The following is a 17,167-nucleotide window of genomic DNA, read 5'->3' as shown; positions in this document are numbered from 1 at the left end:
CCATTCCAAGTTTTCTAAGGAGTCTCCACACTGCTTTCCAGAGTGGCTGCACTAATTTGCAGCCCCATCAGAAGTATATGAGTGTACCTTTCTCCCCACATCCTCTCCAACACCTGTTGTCCTGTTGTTGCTTGTATTCTTGATAATCGCCATTCTAATTGGGGTGAGATGGAATCTTAGTGTTGTTTTGATTTGCATTTCTCTTATTACTAAAGATGGTGAACATTTTTTCATATGTTTGTTGATTGCTTGTAGATCTTCTTCTGTGAAGTGTCTGTTCATATCCTTAGCCCATTTGTTGATTGGGTTATTTGTATTCTTGGTGCAGAGTTTTTTGAGTTCTTTATATATTCTGGAAATTAGTGCTCTATCTGAAGTATGAGTGGCAAAGATATTCTCCCACTCTGTAGGCTCTCTCTTCATATTGCTGATAGTTTCCTTTGCTGAGAGAAAGCTATTTAGTTTGAATCAATCCCAGTTGTTGATTCTTGCTTTTATTTCTTGTGCTATGGGAGTCCTGTTAAAGAAGTCTGATCCTAAGCCAACAAGTTGAAGATTTGGACCTACTTTTTCTTCTATAAGATTCAGGATGTCTGGTCTGATTCCAAGGTCCTTGATCCATTGTGAGTTGATTTTTGTGCAGTGTGAGAGATATGGGTTTATTTTCATTCTGTTGCATATGGATTTCCAGTTTTCCCAGCACCATTTGTTGAAGAGGCTATCTTTTCTCCATTGCATATTTTTGGCCCCTTTGTCTAGTATTAGAAAATTGTATTTATTTGGGTTTGTGTCCGTGTGCTCTATTCTGTACCATTGATCTACCTGTCTATTTTGGTGCCAATACCATGCTCTTTTGGTTACTATTGCTTTGTAGTATAGTTGAAGTTCTGGTATTGCGATACCCCCTGCTGCACTCTTCCTGCTAAGGATTGCTTTAGCTATTCTGGGTTTCTTATTCTTCCAGATGAATTTCATGATTGCTAGCTCTCTTTCTGTAAGGAACGTCATTGGGATGTGAATTGGAATTGCATTGAATCTGTATAGCACTTTTGGTAGTATGATCATTTTGACAATATTAATTCTGTCTATCCAAGAACATGGGAGATCTTTCCATCTTCTAAGGTCTTCCTTAATTTCTTTTTTCAATGTTTTGAAGTTTTCATTGTAGAGATCTTTTACCTCTTTGGTTAGATTGACTCCCAAGTATTTATTATGTATTGGGCATTTTTATTGTGGAGAAGATATTTTTTGATCTTGTTCAGGGTTCTCAATATATCTTGCACTTGAATTTCAATCTCATTCCTAAAGTTTGGAAATTTTATGATATTATTTTATTGAAAAATGATGCATTCCTTTAGTTCTATTTTTTTTCTTAAGCATTCTCAAAAAATCATTTGTGTTGATTCTTTTTAGTTCTTCTTGACAGTAGAAATCATTTTGATGTAATCAAAAAACCATAGGGTATGATTTGTTCTAATTCAGTCCCCAGTACTTCCCCTTCCTGTCCCCTTCTCCTACCCTCTGTTCCCTTCCCTCTACTCCACTGAGCTTTGTGGTACTTAATGAAATTTTTCTTAAAATTACTGTTTTGTGAATGTACATGATGGTTAGATTTACTATGGTACATTCGTATATGTACTTCTTCATGGAATAAAATTAAAAATCAATGATAAGTTTAAAAACAAAAACTACCTAAGATCTGGAAGATAAATAACATACTTTCTAATGATGAATAAACAGAACATGAAATCAGGACATAAATTTAAAAATATGGAGAAGTATACAGGAATAATGATACAATTTATCAAAATCTCTGGGATAGTATGAAGACAGTTCTAAGAGGAAAATTCATGGCATGAGTTCATACATTAAAATAATATCAGATACAAAATAAATAATCTAACTTTACATCTCAGGGACATAGGAAAAAAAAGTACTAAATTCAATAGAAGATAGGAAATATTTTTAAAAAGAACCAAAATAAATAAAACTGAAATTAAAATAAAAGATTGATGAAACAAAAAAAAATGTTCTTGGAGAGGTTAAGAAAAATTTCTAAACCCTTAGCTGAACTAATCAGAAACAGGAGGGTAAAACTGTATTATCAAAGTCTGATATAAAAAGGAAATATCACCACAGACACTACTGAAATCCAAGAAATCATCAGAAACAATTTTGAAAACATATTCTAATAAACTAGAAAATCTTGAAGATATCAAAAATTTTCTAGATGCATATGAACTACTCAAATTGAGTCATGAAACAGAGAAAACCAAAATAGATCCATATCAAGGAATCAGATTGAAACAGAAATTGAAGTTTGAAGTTGTTAGCATGAAAAATGCAGGACCAGAGGATACTCACACTAGTTTTACCAGACCTTAAAGATCAAATAATACCCATATTTTTCAAATTATTCCATGAATTGAAAGGGAGGGAACAATTCTCAAATTTATCCTATGGAGCTAGGCTCATACTGATACCAAAACCAGAGAAAGACACATGAAGGAAATAAAACAGAGCAATGCATTTGGTAAACACAGATGTAAAATCCTTAATAAAATATGGCCAAATCACATGCAAAATCACATTAAAAAATAGTACACCTTGACCAAATACTTTCAACACACAAATCAATAGATATAACCCATCACATACATGGAGTTAATGAAAATTATTACATGATCACCTCAAAAAATGCAGAAAGAGCATTTTACAAATCCAGCATTCTTTCATGTAGAAATTGTGGAATAAACTTACTTCAACAGTGAAAGGATTACAAAAACTTACCTGCACAATATACAGGTGACAAATGACAAATCTGATGCCAACATTGCACTGAATGGAAAAATAAATTGAAAGATTTTCTCTAAAATCAAGAACATGAAAAGTATGTCTGCTGTCAGAACTACTACTCAACATACTTAGTGAAACTCTTTCAGGAGACTTAAGAGAAAACAAGGAAACTGAGCATATTCTAAAAGGAAAGGAAGAATGTATATTATCATTTGCTGATGACATGATTTTATATCTAGAAGACCCTTAGAACTCTACCAGAAGATTCTAACACTGATAAATAAATTCAATCAAGTAGCCAGACACAAGATCAACATGCATAAAAATTGCCTTCCTATACTCTGATAATGAATCTGCTGAGATAGAAATCAGGGAAACCAGCCCATTCACAATAATTTCAAAAAATGAATACTTGGGAATAAGTCTAACCAAGAGGCTGAAGTACCTCTGCAATGAAAACTACACTACACTAAAGAAAGAAACTGAAGAAGTTCTTGAAGATGGAAAGACTGCCCTTCTTGGATAGGTAGAATTAATATGGACAAAATGGCCAAACTTCTAAGAACATTACCCAGATTCAATGACACCACAAACAAAATCACAATGACATTTTTCACAGAACTAGAGAAGTAGTCCTAAAACTCTTTTGGAAGACTAAAAATTCCAGAGTAGGCAAAGCAATACTGAGGAAAAATGGTGGTGCAGGAAGAATACAATATTAGATTGTTAGTTATACTAGAGAACTATAGAGAATCAGCATAATAGTGGCATAAAAACAGACATGAGGACCAGGGCAATAGAATAGAAGACACAGAAAATTTCTGTAGATACAGTCTTCTTTTACTTGACAATTGTGCCAAAAGCATGTTGGAGAAAAGACAGCCTCTTCATCAAATGGGGCTGGGACAACTGGATATTCATATGTAGATGAATGAAATTAGATCCCTGTCTCTCACTCTGTGCAGAAATCAACTCAAAGAGAATTAAATACCAAAGAATTAGACCAGAAAATTTGCAATGCTAGACGAAAACAGGCTCAACACTCCAACGTATCAGCAGCAAAGGTATTCACTTCCTTAACACGAATGTTAAAGCTAAAGCAATAAAAGCAAGAGCCTGTCAGTGGGACATCATCAAATCAAAACTTCCATCCATCAAAAAAAAATAGTATGAGGATTTAACCTTCAACAAGGAAGAATTTATCACTAACTGTTCTCCTGATTAATATTCAGAATATGTAAAGATCAAAATACCACCAAAAAAATAAACAAATGTATAAATGGGTAAAAGAACTAAACAGACACTTCTTAAAATAAGAAATATAAATGGTCAACAAATAAATGAAAAAATGTTCCTCCTCCATAAGAATCTAGGAAATTCAAATCAAAGCTACATTGAGAAAGGCAAATATCAAGAAGATAAATAATAATAAATGCTGTTGAGGATATGGTGAAAATACACTTGTACATTGTTAATGGGACTGCAAATTAAAGTAACCACTTTAAAAGCAGTGTCTAATAGACTGGTTGGAACCAAAATGGGACTCCAGTCATCCCACTCTTTGGTATTTTTGGGCTGTACAAAAAATCAGTCTTCAACATTGATACAGGGACATCAAAGATTCTTGCAGTAAAATTCACAATAGTCATATTGTGAAAGCAGCTCAGGTTATTGTCAACAGATGATTATATAAAGAAAATGCACTGAATATACACAATGGAGTTTTACTCAGCCATAAAGAAAAATGAAGTAATGGCTTTTGCAGGAAATGGAAAGAACTGGAGAATATCATGCTAAATGAAAAAGACACAGAACGTCAAATGTTGAATATTTTCACTTTTATATGATGAGATCAGGTCATGGGTAAGTACCACAAATAACATGAAATGTGTCCTTCCTTGATGTATGCATCTCTGGTTAGCTGTAATAGTAAGAGATCCTCATGTCTACTGTTGCTACCCATGCAACATACACTTTGCAGACATCTGCACGCATATTTCCACTTAGGGTCCAAAATGTCCCTCCAATTACTCTTGTTTTAAAGATTTGACAACAGTCAGGGTTGGTAGCACATGCCTGTAAACACAGCAGCTTTGGAGGCTGAGGCAGCAGGATCACAAGTTCAAAGTCAGCCTCAGCAATTTAGCAAAGCCCTGAGCAAGTTAGCAAGGCCCTATTTCAAAATAAAACACAGAAAATCTTCTGGGGATGTGGTTCAGTGTTTTAGCATCCATCAGTTCAATCTTTGGTACCATAAAAACAACAACAAAAGATTTGACAGCAGAGCAATGTCTAAGGAGATTTTCCCAGTTCTCCCCTTGTCAGTGTTGGAGCTGGCTGGTGGAATCCTCTCTGCTTCCAAATCCTCATTTTAACACAAAACCTCAAAGTCAACTTTTCACTTTAAGAGAATTACTGATTTCATTAACATATTCACAAATCAATTTATATTCTTCCTCATATGGATGAAAGTATTCATCATAGCATGATTTAATTTAATCCCAATTGCCAATAATTGACTTTAGAAACTGACTGGACTATAGAAGTTAGTTGTTCCTGCTAATCACACTGACATTACCCAGCTGAACACTGCATCTTGTTGATTCTGAGGGTCTAACTTACAAAATGGGAGGATTTCAGTAGACATTACCTAACACCCCTAAAGCTCTCCATCCTATTCTGAACAAAAGAACTCATCTCTCTTGAGATTAATTGTGGGCTGCAGGCGAGAGTGGCAATACTCAGTGGGTTGACTGATTTGTTCCAGACTTCAACCAAGTTCACCTTGAAGTCAGCCAACTCAGGTGAAATGACCGAGTTTTGTCTCCCCATGGGCTTGGATGTTGAGAATCAATTACAGGAAGCAGGTCATTTAATGTTTGAAGGCAGAAGGATCTTCACACCAGAGGCAGATTCATCCTTTCTGCCCACACTCCAGAAGTGAGGAGGTCAGTGTGGCATGTTGGACTCTGCTTCACTGCAACACGGGAACAGCAAAGGGAGAGGACTGAGCAAAGCAATGGCCTAAGGAAGCCCCTCCCAGGGAGAAGAGCTCTGTGAGTTGAGCATAAGAGAGCACTAGAGGTGGGAGCAGCAGGCAATGGAGGTGTTCTGAGAATTCCTTCCTGGTGCCTTTGGCTTCTCAGATCAGGGGAGCTTGGTGAGATCCAGGACTGCTGCTCAGTGGCAGGACCTAGTGGATTAGCCTGGCAGAGTGGAGCACAGCTTGGGGTTTAAACATTTTAAGAATTCAATGGAATATAGTCATGGTATCTTGTAATTAAAAATGACTTTTCTCAAATACAGTCTCAGAATTTCAGAAAAAGTAAGTCAAAATAATAGTATTGTACTAAATTGATTTGTGTCACCTTTCACTAAGAAGATATTTTGGAGGTGAGGTTTCCTTGTCAGAAGGAAACATTTTTTTTTACTCAAAGAGTAGGTCAAGCCATAATGAATTGTAAAATATAAAAGTAAGTTTAAAGGTAAAATATGTTGATGTGAACCTGTTAAAATTTGAGCATGTGCCACTTTTCAGGAATATGATCTTTTTTGAGACAATGAATTTCTTTGGGCCTGAGTCTTCTCCATTTAAAGTATGAAAAGAAGAGAGGAGAGTGAAAATTACTCAAGACTCGATGTGCTAAACTCAGAGTTCACTTAATTCTTCACATCATCTGTGACTCACATAAACAATTCACTTATTGGTCATGGACTGATTGTCAATAACACTTTTTAAAGGAATATTAATTTTCATTGTATTATTATTATTGCTTTATGCACTCCATAGTTGTATAAGTAAGTCAAATTAAACTCTATAACTAAAAAGAACAAATGAAAAGAAATACCAAGTTTAAAACTACCTTGCATGTTATTTGATCTGTCACTTTATCATGTGTTATATTCTTATATGAGGAAAATAAAATATGCATGAATTTTATTCTTGATTTAGAGTTTGTAGGGCATTAGAAAATGAAAACTCTTTAGGGAAAAAGACTATTCAAAAAGCAGTTAACAATTGGGTTGGATATTATGATACACACAACACCTTTACAATCAAGAAAAATTCTTTTGGATTCTGATCCACTTTTAGGGTCAGCAGAAAAGCTTCTGTTTAGAAGGTAAGCTTCACAGCTCCTGGGAGAAGACCCAGGACTCAGTTGCAGTAGTGCCTGTGGGAGGGAAGACCAGGAACTAATGCTGTGGAGCAGGTAAGTCACTGAGGTTGCAGATTCAAGCACACAGGGACCTTCTGAGTCACACAGCTCAGATCTGTGATAAATGGAAGAGTTGAGGAGGAGGAAGCAGAAAACTGACTTCCTAAGTAGCTGAGACTGTTGCATAGTCCTGAGGAATGTCCCTGTCAGTGTCAGCAGGAGGGAAGTCTCCAGGTACCTCATTGGGTTTCATACATGTGGTACTAGAGTTTATGAATTAAGATCTTGCATTTGCCTATGACTTGCTGAAATGGTTACCAGAGGGAACTGGGGCAGAAACAGTCAATTCAGGTCTTAAAATCAATTCAATGAAAGCTAAACTGTTGGAGGAAAAACAATTATTTTAGTATAAACACTAAGAAAGATGATTTCATTTTATTTTCCTTTTCTGTTTCATTTCAGGTTTAGTTCTTAGATTTTTTTTCTGTTTTCTAATTTTTATTTTTTACAGAATGTATTTTGATTCATTGTACACAAATGGGGTACATCTTTTCATTTCTATGGTTGTGCATGATGTAGATTCATACCATTCATGTAAACATACATGTATATAGGGTAATGATGTCTGTCTCATTCCACCATTTTCCATACATTCCTCCCTCTCATTTCCCTCTACATAATCTATAATTTCTCCATTCTTCTCTCACTCTCCACCCCCCAGCCCCCAAAGAAAGCCTACAGAGTGGGAGAAAATCTTTTCCACATGCACTTCAGATAGAGCACTTATCTTCAAAATTTATAAAGAACTTACAAAACTTTACACAAAAATGCAAAGAACCCAGTCAATAAATGGGTCAAGGAACTGGACAGACAATTTACAGAGGAAGACATACAGGTGATTAATAAATATATGAAAAAGAGTTCAACATCTTTAGCAATTAGAGAAATGCAAATTAAAACAATTCTAAGATTTCATCTTACTCCAGTTAGAAAGGCTGTTATCAAGAACAGAAACAATAATAGATGTTGGTGTGGATGTGGGAAAAATGGCAGTTAGTTTTTATCTTGTTTACATTTCAAAGAAATTAAAGGTGCATATTTTCATGGAGAAGTGAAACAAACAACACAGGATTTTATTTTGTTGGGGTTGTTACCCCCAAACCAAACTGGCCTACTTCTTTTGCTCCTTGTCATATTTGCATTTGTTCTGCCTTAGTGGGGAACTCTGGAATAACTGGCCTAATCTTGAAACCCAGCTCCACACCCCCATATACTTTCTCCTCAGTCAACTCTCCCTCATAGACCTGATGTACATCTCCACTATTATCTGTAAGATGACCATCAACTTCTTGTTTGACCAGAAGAGCATCTCCTTCCTGGACTTCAGTGTGCAAATGTTCTTTATAACCATTGCACATGTTCTGAAGGCTTACTCCTGGCCTCCATGACCTGTGACCATTTTCTAGCCATCTGCCACTCACTCCACTATCCTGTTTGCATAAGTAAAAGCATTGTTTAAAGATGATCATAGGAACATGGACTCTTGACTCCATTCACTCTCTGGCATATAAAACCTATACCCTTAATCTTACTTACTGTGGGCCTAAGGCCATTAATCATTTCTTCTGTGAGTTTCCATCCATGATGATTCTGACCTGTGTGGACACCTGGGTCTTTGGGTATATTTAGTTTTTGAGTACAACCTGTTTCTTCTCCTTCCTTTCCTTGACATCACTGCCTCCTATGGATGGGTCCTCTTTGCTGTCTTCCACATGCACTCAAAAGAGGGAAGGAAAAAAGGCTTTCACCACATGCTCCACACATTTAACTATGGTGATATTTTACTATGCACCTTTTTTTTTTTACACTTATCTCCAGCCCAAGAATGTCTGCTCACCAACAGAATATAAGAACCTTGCTGTCTTCTACACCATCCTCACCTGCATGCTCAATTCCATTGTCTACAGTCTGAGGAACAAGAAGGTCCTGGGGGCCATGAGAACTGTGGGGGATGTTCTCCTCCAGGAAGAAATGAGTATGACTGTCCCTGCTGCTCTGCAAACTTTTTGTGCAGACTGTTACTCTCTAGAACAGTGTTGACCTACAAGTGTTTAATATGATCCACATGCAGAACTCAATTTCTACTGAGATATTTCTCAGTAAAATTAATCAGATTATATATTGACTACTACATATAACTAAAAATTTTATATGTGTTAGATACAAAATATTATAGTAAATGCTATTATAACAATAAGTTAAATTCATATTTTACTATATTGTATTCAATATTTTTATATAGAAAAATAAATATATTTATACTCTTATTGACATTTATTACATCTATGTATCTGACATGAATTATTATTGTGCTTGTAGATCTTCTTTCCAGTATAATTTTTCACATCTTTGTATGAATTTTATAACCTATAACAACTTGAACTTTACATATTTTAAGTGTCCTAACATAACATGGGAACAGTGTCTACTGAATATAGGACCTCTTGCTGACTTGAAGTCCTCTCCTTAGGATCTGTTGGGTCTTATTTTTCTGACCACGTTTCCTTGTCTTCAGATGAAGATTTGTACCCCGAACTCTTAAAAATAGCAATTTGTTTTCTATTTTTTGCAAAAATAATGAACTTCAAGTGGTGCCTAGAATCCACCATTATTACAGCTGTAATTATTCTCCTTGCATATAATATGCATATAATATGTCTTTCATGGAGGCAGTTCTGTTATTGTTTTATAAATTCTATGATGCAAAACTGTTCATGGTCCTTGACATTCCTGAGGGATTCTCCTTGGCTATTATCATTAGTGACTCATCAGAGACTTCTACACTTTGGGGTCTTTTTTCCTGCAATCTGGGCAGTCAATGCAGTGTGTCCATATAAGGGTGCATGGCTGTGCCCTCCCCAGCCTCACAGGCAGTCTCTGTCTGCAGGTATCACTGTGTCTCATACATTCTAATCTGTCTGCCTGGTCAGTTCCATGAGCCATCAGTCATGCCCAGCTCCTCCCTCGAGGTAGCTCTCCATCACATGTCCTGTCCCATTTCCCCAAATCTGTTCTTATGGACTGCCTGGAGGTGCCTTGACCTGACTTTCCTACAGTGAGTTAGCATATCTAACTGTGGTTTGACCAAGTGACATCTTCTATTAGTTCTACCTAGCAGCTTTGCTGGACATTGTTCTTAATGTGCACACACAACCAATCTTTTTCTCAGTGAGACTAAAGATGTTGTGGTTCACTAGATATTTTTGATGCTTTTCTTTCCTACTTCAACAGGGATTTCTTTGTTTTGGTTCCTTTCATTTAAGAACCAAGGATGATAAAACCAGATTCAAATGCAGAATAAATGTAATTAGGAAATCTTATGGAAAGTAAGAGGAGGGTTTACAGTGATGGACAATGATAAACTTATTTTTAAATATTTAGAAGACAGATGTAAAAAGAGTTATGGCAAAAAAAATTTATGATCATTTAGATCTGTGGCAGCGAGATAAAACTGTTCAGTTTAAGACCCATATGCCCATATCACTTCCATCTTACAGAACACTTACATCCAGAGTGTGTCTCCTACAATGATGCAAGCTCTCAGTATTTAGAGACTGATAAATCATCTGCTGCATGATGTGACTGCTATTCTGCCAGATTTTAAAGACAAAAAATGAGAAAAGTAGTAGCATTGTGGTAAATCATACAATAGAAAATTAATAATTACTACATTCTACATTATACTATTGCTGGAACTCAATTGAGATGGAAATACATTCATCCTTCAAAACAAGAAGATAGGTAGAAAATGCTCATTTCTTTTTTCCTAAATCAAACTCTGCTATGTTAATATGAAAGGAAAGTATAAATACACACTCTGTGCAATAAAATAATCATCCTTACAGATACCACATGCTATAAATTTTCAAGTCCCAGTTGGAAGTGAGAAAATGAATGGAAGGAAGTACGAAATAAAGACTATAGATTAACAGTTTGGTTTCAAATGACTGAAATGATACATGAGGAATAGGGAAGGTGGTATTCATGGCTGGAGATGAACTGGGTTATTCCCCCAATGAGGCATCATGGTCCAAGGGTCAGGATGACCTGGAGTAGATACTGATAATATAAAAGAAGTTGCAAAAATCTGAGCATTATTAACTATTTTTTACATGAACCCTCCTTATGTCAGGGACATGAGGGGAAGAAGAATCTCTAGGTTCCGTCTCATGGCAGTGGGTATTACTATAATATTGTCCTGAGCCAGAGGACCTATTAGCATAAGGGATTTCAGAAAAGAATTTCTTTTAGTGCTAAGTTCTCCATGTTTACTGGTAGAAAAAATTTACTCTTATGAAAAATTGCATTATCTCTGATCTTTGTAGAAATGTTAGTGTGAAAATATAGAAAAAGTTAGTGAACATTCAAATAAAAAAATTTATCTGGAAATAAAAATATTATTGGAATTCAGGATACTGGTGCATGGACTACTATGGGCCATGGGTGTCTCGAGAAAACAGGAAAGGTCGAGGTTTTGTGAGGAAGAGGAATCTGCATGAGTCATTCAGGGATCTGAATAGCTCTGTAAAGTGGGTCCAGCAGCTAATTGTAAATTTACAATTAAGGTCACATTGGCAATTCCATTGAAAGAGGCTAAGAACAAAATTAGAGTCTTAAGAAAACTGGGCTGCTTCTCTTATTTAGCCTTCTGGGGCAGTTCCCAGAAGAGTTATATGTTACCCTAGTACTTCCTCCTTCTGGCATCTTAGCTCTACCTTAGCTGGGTATTACAGGAGTTTTAGTTGCATGCTCAGCTTAAATATCAGCAAGAGGACCCACAGTGAGGCCATCTCTGATATTATAGGGTACATTCCCTCCAGTTTACTTTCCAGCAAACTAATTTCAAAGAGAAGCACAAGTTCTCCAAGACTATGGTGTTTCACAAAATGGCGAACCAGGTTCTTGGTTCCCTCCATTATTCACTACCTAGAATGAGTACAGGGCCTGCACTCAGAAAATCCACTTAATTCAGTATTCTTCAGGTCCTTTCCAGGAGCAGTAACTGAGAAGAACAGCAGAGATTGTACCTTAGTGAATTCAAGCTGCTATAACAAGATTCCTTAGCATAGGTAGCATATAAGCAATGTAAATCTATTCCTCATGGTTCTGGAAGCTGTGAAGCCCAGGATCATGAGGCCTGCAGATTGAGTGCATAGTGAAGCCTGTATCCTGGTTAAACATGAGGCCTTCTTGCTGTGTCCTCACACAATGAAGGGTGAGCCAACTCCCAACAAACTGTATTTTAAAGGTCCTGATTCAATTTATGAAGCCCTAGCTTCATGACTGAATAACACCCTCCCTCAGATTCTACCTCCTATGACATGACTGAGGCATTAGGATTGTAACTTGTGAGCTTGGGAGGAGACACAAAACTTCCAAAGAAAGCACATTCCCACCAGCACCTAGATTAACATGATGTCCTTTCTTTCTTACCCACTGGTTTTCCCTTCCCAGGGCAGCTTTGGGGCATGTGACCTGTTCACCACCCCCTTCTCCAACATGGAAGGACCCAATTTGTGCTTCATGGCTGTGCTGTTGTGGTGTTGGAATTTTTAATACTTTCATCTGGACATGAGTGAAAACTGAGGAGCTAAGCTGGTCACACCATTGCATAGAGTTTAGTTCAGGATCAGGGCTCACACATTTGCTTTCAAGGAAACTGTTCAAAGAGAAATTGTTTTTTCCTTTTCATGTGCACAAACACATTTTGGAACAGCTCATGGTTTCACTCTACCCTCTGGAGCCACAGGTTGGGTCTAGGTTCAGATGGTGGCAGTTATGGCAGCAAGAGCATAAAAAGTCACCTGACACTTCCTGACCTCAAGCTTTGCTAAAAGTGTGTGTGTGTGTGTGTGTGTGTGTGTGTGCATGTGTGTGTGTGTGTGTTTGAAGTTTCATAACAGTGTGGTGTGGCATACAACAGGACATTTAGGCAAATGGAAGATAGTAAAATCAAGAAATAAACCCTCTGATACATGACATAATTGTCTTAGAGAAAAGATCCAAGACCATCTATGTGGGAAGCACAGACTTTTCCATAAATATTGATATTTACTTTCAAAATACTGAATTCATATTTACTTTATACCACAAAGAATAATACAGTCAAAATGAACTACAGATCAACATGTGGAAGCTAAAAAGTGTTGAATGAAAGCAGAGAGGAAACTTTTATGATGCTATGCTTGGCAGTGATTTCTTGGATATGACCCCAGAAGTACAAATAACACAAGGAAAAATAACAGAGAGTAAAACTGCAGTACACAGTACTGGGAGAACTCTCCACCACCTAGGAAGAAATGAAATCTAGAATACATGAACACACACACAGCACACACTTTAATTAGTGGTGATCAGAAAGTGAGCAAATAATTTGAAAAGGCATAGATTTCACTGAAAAGGACAAGCAAATGGGTCATAAGCACATCAAAATATGCTCAGCTTTAGTGATCCCTAGGGAAGTGCACATGAAACTCACAGTCAGACACCATTTCACACCAACCAGTAAATTTTAATTAAGAAACAAAGCAGAAAAATGTTCTAACAAGGGTGTGGAGAAATTGGAAACTTTGTGTGCTTTTGTGGCAATTTGAAGTGGTATTGCCCTTGTAGAAAATAGTTAGTGATTCTTAATAAATTAAGCCTACAGTTAGTAAATGATGCAGTAATTCTGACTCTTGGGGTGCACCTGGAAAGAACTCTTTATATTCTTGGTGGGATTATACATTAGTACAGCCATTATGGAAATCAGTTAGGGAGTTCCTTAGAGAAATAAAAGGAGGACACATAGAAGTCTCAGTAATCCTACTACTGGATTTATGCTTAAAGAAATGAATTAATTATATCAAGAAAATGTTTGCACTCACTTATTATAGCACTCTTCACAATAACCAAGGTATTGAATCAACCAGAGTGTCCATCAACAGATACATGGGTGAATAAAATGTTGTAGAGAATTAAATGTGTTGCACCAATGTAGGTAGCACCTCTAAACCCCTCCACATCCCAGAACAGAAGCAGTGAAAGAACAACTGACCAGAGAAGTGCAGGAGATAGTGTGTATTCTAAAACTAAATATTGAACAGCTGGAACCTTAGAGGGACTTAGAGTCTCTCCAAGGAACCTGGATCACTGTGGGGAAAACAATCATCCCAACCAACCTCCAACACATCAAAAAAGAATCAAATGACAGTCCAATGGAGGAAGTGTCAAAGAATTCTCAGTGTTACAAATTTCAGTGATCTAAAAGAGGATGCGAGATATAAACTTAAAGAGAAAATGCAGGAAGTAAATTTTCATTTCAAAAAAGAGGCAGATCTTACAAAAGGAAAAAATCAGTTATCCTAGAAATGAAATACTCAAAAATCAGATTAAAATCAGTTGAAATTGTTACCAGTAATTAGACCATTTTGAAGACCAATTCTAAGGACTTGCAAATGAAGTATATATTCTTACAAATGAAGTAGGTAAAATGATAAGGTGTTAAGAGGTCATGACCAGAATATTCAGGAAACTTAGGATACATGAAGATACTAAACTAAGAGTCATTGGCATAGACAAAGGCACTGAAAGAAAAATAAAACTAGAGTAATGAAAAGACTTTTCAAAGAAATAATGTTAGAAAAACTTCCAAATATTAGGAAAAAGATGAAAATGCATATAAAAACAAAGTACTTTTGGAACAATTTTAGGTAAGATAAGAAAATATTCTTCCCCAAACACATTCTAATTAAAATGCCTAACATACACAATAAGGATAGAATTTTAAAACCATAATAGAGAAATATCAGTTCACATTCAGAGACAAATTAGAATTTCAACTGATTTTTCAGCTTAGATTATTTTAATCAGGAGGGCTTAGAATTATATATGCCAAGTTCTGGAAAATAGTGAATTCCAACCAAGATTACTACATTAAGAGAAATGATCCTTCAGAATTAAAGATGAAATAAAAAATTCCAACAAAAAGCAGAAATTAATATAATTCATAACCACTAAGCCTGTACTAAAAATCATGTCTTTCAGCTTACAAATATTTCAGACCACCTCAGCAAAATGAGTCAAAACATTATTCCTAAAACTAAATTTATTGAAATTATCATCTAGTATGTACTGTGAATAATGGACACTACTTGGTCCACATGTGTGGACTTTCCCTAAAACATCTCAGTAGGTACATGAAATATAAAAAGTTAAAAGCAAAACCTCATCTAGAAGATATGGTCTTAACCATGAGTAGTGTCTATGTGGGATGTATGTAGAGTGTGTACTGAGCATTGGGAGGGTGGAGGATGTCCTCATATTCCTAACTTCACTCATCAGATGATATCTTTGACCTATTTATTTTATAGTTCACCTCCCCTCATCCTTGACTTCTGCTGGCACCTCTCAATCCTTATTGTTGATCTTTCTCTTAGGATCCATCCCCTAAAGGAAACATTAATTTCTCATGAAATCTAGAGTAAAGACTTCAGAATCACTAATGAGCCTTTGTTGAATTTCTGTAATAATTTCCTAAAAATGAAAAAGAAGCAATTGGTACAGAGTAGTTAAAGGTGTACAATGTTGGTAACAAAAAACAAATCTTATGGCTCTGAATAGACCTACAATTCAACACATTTGTTTTTCTATTTTAAACACAGAAAAATAAGGAATTGAAAATTTATTAGAAGATAACATGAAAAAAAAATAAAATTGTCAAGTCAAAAGCCAAATCTACGAAGAAAATTTCCATTTTTATTTCAGCAAGACCAAAATGCTTCCCCTTGATAAAATTAACAGAAAATAAACATTCAATTTGGATAATAACCAAAAAAGTATGTTTAAAACTACAAATGTGAAGACAATTTTGTACAGATATGAGCAATTCTCTTATATTCTAGATCATAGTCCAACCACTCCCAATATGAAATAATATTCTCCTACTACACATTTCTGAGTGGACTTGCAGTAAGTCCTGGGGAATGAGGCAGAAAGTTTATCTACATTTCACACAAGAGAGTCTCTGAATTCATCTGCTCAGGGCCCCCATCACCTCTTTTTTCATAGTCTGTAGATAACAGGATTGAGCATTGGAGTGAGGATGGTGTAGAAGGCAGCCAAAATCTTATCCTCTGCTGGAGACCAGAGATATCTTGGGTGTAGGTAAGTATAAGAAAAAGGTACATAGTAGAAGGTCACCACAGTGAGGTGGGTGCTGTAAATAGAGTAAGTCTTCATTTTCCCTTCCCCCAAATGCATGGGGCAGACAGCAAGGAGAATATGACCACAGAAACCAACAATTACAACAAGTGGAAACACATGAAAAATTGTGGTTCTCACAAACACTGTGTTCTTATAGACCCAAGTGTCCATGCAGGCCAAGGTCAACATGGCAGGGACATCACAGAAGAAATTATTGATGCCCCTTGATCTACAGCAAGGGATATGGAGGGCATCTATGGTGTGAGCATAGGAGTTGACAGAGCCCATCATCCAAGACCCCAATATTATGAGTACACATACTCTTTTGTTCATGGGAAAGACATAGTGGAGCAGGCAGAAAATTGCCACATAATGGTCATAGGCCTTAGATGTCAACAATAGTGTTTCTGCACCTACTAAAATCAGGAAGAAGAAACTTTGAATTCCACACCCAATGAATGAAATACAGTTGTTTCCAAATAGGAAAGCAGTGATTATATTACATAAATTATTCATTAAATTTTCATCTCTTTATCAAAGGACCAGTATTAACAACTTGTTAAAAAGAAGTCTAATTTTCTTCCTCAGATATTTGTACTTTCTTTTTTTTTCTGGAAAGAAAATATTTTAATTCAGTTTCATTTAAAAATGAAAGTAGTTTACTTATCCCCATAATAAGCACATTAACCACATTTTCACATACAGAAACCTTAGGTATATTCAACTGTTTATAAGACAAATCTCCATATAGTACACTTACATTCATGTGAAGTATCTAAACTTATCAACTTACATAGATTTGCAACTTTTGCATGTGGTATCTTTCAAAATGACTAACTAATACACTTATTTTCTAAAATTCAGTTCATATATGATATTGTATTCATACAATGAGGATCCAAACATTCTTCTAAACATAAACTTTCAGCTAAAGTTTTAGCAAACTCATTTACATAACTTGCAATGCAGGG

The 17,167-nt window shown here is 36.0% G+C and overlaps 1 pseudogene; it reads right to left on the bottom strand.

Annotated features, from left to right (window-relative positions):
• Nucleotides 1-16,023: 16,023 nt before the first annotated feature.
• On the bottom strand, nucleotides 16,024-16,712 carry LOC124973494 (olfactory receptor 2L8-like; annotated as a pseudogene).
• Between the last annotated feature and the right edge of the window lie 455 nt (nucleotides 16,713-17,167).

The sequence above is a fragment of the Sciurus carolinensis genome, assembly GCF_902686445.1.
Source record: "Sciurus carolinensis chromosome 19 unlocalized genomic scaffold, mSciCar1.2 SUPER_34, whole genome shotgun sequence".
NCBI lineage: Eukaryota > Metazoa > Chordata > Mammalia > Rodentia > Sciuridae > Sciurus > Sciurus carolinensis.
This window is presented reverse-complemented; position numbering and strand designations above follow the sequence as displayed.